Consider the following 5,408-nt stretch of genomic DNA (forward strand, 5'->3'; position numbering starts at 1 on the left):
TATGTATCATTGGTGTCCCAGAAGGAGAAGAGAAGGGAAAGGGGGCAGAAGCAATAATAGAGGAAATAATCAATGAAAATTTCCCATCTCTTATGAAAGACATAAAATTACAGATCCAAGAAGCACAGCGTACTCCAAACAGAAGAGATCTGAATAGGCCTACGCCAAGACACTTAATAATCAGAGTATCAAATGTCAAAGACAAAGAGAGAATCCTGAAAGCAGCAAGAGAAAAGCGATCCATCACATACAAAGGAAGCTTAATAAGACTATGTGTGGCTCTCTCAGCAGAAACCATGGAGGCAAGAAGGAAGTGGTATGATATATTTAAGATACTGAAAGAGAAAAACCACCAACCAAGAATCCTATATCCAGCAAAGCTGCCCTTCAAATATGAGGGAGAGCTCAAAATATTTTCTGACAAACAGACAATGAGAGACTATGTGAACAAGACACCTGCCCTACAGGAAATACTAAAGGGAGCACTACAGGGTGATAGAAGACAGGAGTGTGTGGTTTGGAACACAATTTTGGGAGATGGTAGCACAACAATGTAAGTACACTGAACAAAGGTAACTATGAATACAGTTGAGAGAGGAAGATGGGGAGCATGTGAGACACCACAAGAAAGGAGGAAAGATAACGACTGGGACTGTGTAACTTGGTGAAATCTAGAGTATTCAACAATTGTGATAAAATGTACAAATATGTTCTTTTACGAGGGAGAACAAGCAAATGTCAACCTTGCAAGGTGTTAAAAATGGGGAGGCATTGGGGGAGGGATGCAATCAGCATAAACTAGAGACTGTAACTAATAGAATCATTGTATTATGCTTCCTTTAATGTAACAAAGGTGATATACCAAGGTGAATGCAGAGAAGAGGGGGGGATAGGGGAGGCATGTTAGACACTTGACATTGGTGGTATTGCCTGATTCTTTACTCTACTTTGATTTAAGGTTATCTTTCCTTTTGCTGCTTCCTAGCTGTCTTTTTTTTTTCCTCTTTCTTTTCCCTCTCTACCTTCTTTGACTCTCCTTCCTGCCTTATGGAAGAAATGCAGATGTCCTTACATAGATAGTGGTTAAGGTGGTGAACACATAAATGTATGACCATGCAGAGAACCATCGATTATTTACTTGTGATGGAATGTATGGTGAGTGAACAAAACCATATTAAAAAAAAATGGGTTGATGACAAAACCTCGAGGGCAATATACTGAGTGAAATAAGCCAGACACATAAGGACGATTATTGCAGGGTCTCACTGATAGGAACTAATTATAATATGTAAACTCATAGACTTGAAATATAAGGTACCAAGATATAGGACAAGGCTTAAGAATGGGGAGTGGTTTCTTAGTATGAGCAGAATGTTCAATTAGGATGAACTTAAATGTTTGGAAATGAACAGGGGGGTTGGTAGCAAGATGTGAGAATAACTGAACAGTGCCGAATGGTGTGTGAATGAGGTGGAAAGGGGAAGCTCAGAGTCATATATGTCACCAGAAGGAAAGTTGGAGGTCAAAAGATGGGAATGTATAAAACTGAATCCTATGGTGGGCAATGTCCATGATCAACTGTACAAATACTAGAAATCGCTTCTATGAACCAGAACAAATGTATGACAATACAATTAGAAGTTAATAATAGATGGGCATATAGGGAAGAAATGTATACCTATTGCAAACTATTTACTACAGTTAGTAATATTTCAACATTTTTTCATAAACAGTAACAAATGTACTATACCAATACTACGAGTCAACAATTGAGGGGGGTTGGTTAGGGATAGGGGAGGATTAGAGTTTCCTTTTCTTTTTTTCTTTTTTCACCTTTCACTTTATTTCTTGTCTGGAGTAATGAAAAGTTTCTACAAATTGAACAAAAATTAAGTGTGATGGATGCACAGCTGTATGAGGGTACCCAGGGGCAAGTAATTGCATACTTTGGATCTTAGGATAATTGTATGGTATCTGAACAATCTCAATAAAAATGAAAAAAAAAAAAGAGTTTATTACTTTTTATTGCTGAGTAGTATTCTATTGTATGGAAATACCATATAGACTTTTGGGTTATTTCAGTTTGGGGCTATAACAAATAAAGCTGCTATAAACATTCTTAAAAAAAAAAAAAAGAAAAAATTTTAAAAAGCCCAACTTGATTCAGTTGGGCCACACCTTAACAAAAGTAACGTCTTGAAGAAATCTAATTTATAATGGGCCCACACCCACCAGAATGCAGACCAAGGCCAAGAGCATGTCCAAACTGGGGTTCACAGTTCAATCCACCAAAACCAGACATTTCCAAAGGTCCTCTGTGGGGGGCAAAATCATCCCTGCTTGAGAACCACTTGCTGGAGCTGAAACAAAATTGGCCATAAATTGATTATTGTTGAATTTGAGTGATGGCTACATGGGGATTCCTTATACTATTCTCCCTAATTTTGTATGTTTGAACTTTTCCAAAATACTATTTTATTTCAAAATAAGATTTTGTAAAAATCCAGCAATGAAAAGAGATCTGGACCAAGCAGTAGGTGAGTATACATTTCTGATATTCCATTGAAATCCATGGGGAAATAGAAACAGATTCTTTGGTTCTATGATCATAGATGAACCAGAGAGAACGAGCTGAGTTGCAAGTCTGCAGTGTGGTTGTCTGGAATCCTCATTGCTATGGTGGTGCTCCACCAAGCCTACAGAAACCCACAGGCAGGGTTGAAAGCTGGCACAGTAAAAAATGCTAATCCTGTGGCATTGAATAAAATTCTTTCCCTCTTCTCATATAAATAATAACCACAAAATGTGATTTGTATTAAGTCAATTATAAATGGCCTAAATTAATTTTAAATGTACAAATAACTTCCTTTAAAAAAACTTAGGGAAGTTATTCCATAATCATCCTTGACTTTTGAGGCCTTGCAGTTCTGTTTTTGAGGAGATCAATAGGAATGAGGGAAGGCAGGGAGAGAAGAGTTTTCTGTTTTACTACTGAATTTGGAGGTTCTGTGCTCCCTAACTTGATGTCCTGGGACATGCCTGCACATGAACCCAAGGGTCCTTAATTACAAACATCAGAGACTCTCTCTCTGAATGGTTGAAACAGAAAAGTAGATTAGGTAATTCCAATTCTATTGAAGGGCCAGAATGACTGATTTGGAAACTACTCCTCCAGGAAAACAGCCCAAATTAGACCACAGGAAGGCTCCACTGGAGACACAATAGCCTCTGCACTGGACAAAATCCCATGACTGCACTGCCAACTCTGAGCATGGACACCTGAACTGCTGCCTCAGGAAGGTGACATTTCTGCTGCTACCTTCACAGGGATAGATTTCACACAGACATTTGCTGTTTTTCATTACTTACTTCCAAACCAAAGTTCTGGGTGTTAAGGTCTGACTTAGAGTCTAAGCCATATTGCCATGCTCTAGATGCATAAAGGGGGCTGGGAAAGTGAGCTTCTGACTTGTACCTAGGGGAAAGGAAGGGGCCATAAGATGGGATAGTCCCAGTCCTGGTTGAAGGGTCTCCATGAAGTCTGGTGGTCAAAAACAGCATGATAAATTTTCACTACATTGCCTCAGTCATTGTAGCAAAGTCTTCTGTTTGCCTCCCAAGCACATTCTCCCCATCTTAGAACAGAACTCGGATCTTTAACTGATTATACTGCTGTCTGGAAGAGACTATATTTTCCAGCCTTTGTAGCTAGATGTAGCTGTGTAAATCTGGTCAATGCCCTGTGAGCAAAAGCATTGTGTGGGACTTAAAGGAGCCCACTCAGCCCCCTTTTTACCTTACCTCTTTACTGAAAAGCAGACATGGTGGCTGGGTTGAAGAAGCTGTGTTGGTCCATGAAATTACCCCATTTTGGGAAGCCATGAGCTGAGGATGGCTGACCAGAAAGATAGAAGGAACCAGGATCCAGATGACTTAATGGAACTATCACACTAACCCTGCATTAACCATGACTGGACTTCTTTTAGGTGAAAATAAACTCTCATGTCTTTTAACCACTATTTTGAGGGTTTATGGTGGGATATCTATTACTCATAGCTGCAAGCAAGTGGAAGATGTTGGTTTGTGTCCTTTAGGGTTCTGGCTTCTGTGCGTGTTATTAATGAATTGAATTTTTATGTTTCCTTGTAGTTTGTGTTAAATATTATATTGGAAAGGTTTATAAATAAAGAAACCTTTTGAAATGTGATAATATTAATTTATTTTACCCAGAATCTTTGAAGAATGAAAACAAAATTTCAAGTTATTATTAAAACATCAATCATTCTCCTGAAAACTGTTAATGATTTAACTGCCATTAAATTTTTTTAAATTTTAAAAAGGTGTCTTTGATGCCAGTGAAATGCTACAGTGTATTTATGGATTTGCGGTCTATCTCTGAACTAAGCACATTGTCATTTGACCCAAGGTTAATTATATTTTAGTGCCTGCTTAATACAGGTACCAACCATTGCTATAGTGTTTACCTTCCTCAGTTTTCTATTTTTCAAAATGATGAACTTATTTCTTCCTAATCTCAAACATCTGTATGAAATATTTTAGGCTTCTCAGTTAAAGGTAACAAATGCAAGACCATGTTAAATCCAAGGAGAAAAAGTAGGGTCTAAAATGGACCTGGCATTAAATATCAGAAAGGATTTGGCATTTTCTCTCTTCCTGACCCTTCTCTTTAAAGTGTAAAATATTGATATTTACAATGGAAAAGAATTATTGTAATAAATATAATGTATACAAGCTTGAAAAACCAAAAAAAAAAAAATGCTGGGAAACATGTACATGGTTTTGTTCACTTCGTCCTTTCTATCTGTGTTATGTTAATGGGAATGGTTATTTCATTCTTTAATTACCGTTTTGGTTTCTCCTTTGTATCTGAGGTAATTTTAATTTGTTTAATATACATTGCTTTGAGCTCTGCCATTTCTTTAGTACCTGTTAATTTTTAGTATTTATGTGTATCAGCACTCAGTGCTTAGTATGTTTTATTTGCAGTAAACTGATCTCCAAATATTTCCTTTTGAAGATGCTCCCCTCCTTAATTTTTACATTCCTTACTTTTTTTCTAAATAGTAAGTGTTCTCTGACAGTTTTGGTGTGCATATGTTTGGGGAGACAAAAGTCAAATGAATGTCATTACAATAGATACTTTTTTTTAAACTCACAGATTGAGTGATTCTTTTTTTCCATTTAGATTTCAAACAAAGGTTGGATTGCCGTTTTAATATATGTTATTGGAGATCTGTTTATTTGCAAATAACCTATTGCTCATTTAGAAAAATAAATCAGTAAACCATATTTTTCGATTTAAAAAAAAAAAAAAGTAGTTTTTAAACATGACCGTGAAGGAGATCCCCTTTCTGGTTCCCAACATCATATCGAAAGCCACAGCAACA

Source organism: Choloepus didactylus, chromosome 7 (assembly GCF_015220235.1).
Source record: "Choloepus didactylus isolate mChoDid1 chromosome 7, mChoDid1.pri, whole genome shotgun sequence".
In the NCBI taxonomy this organism is placed as follows: Eukaryota; Metazoa; Chordata; class Mammalia; order Pilosa; family Megalonychidae; genus Choloepus; species Choloepus didactylus.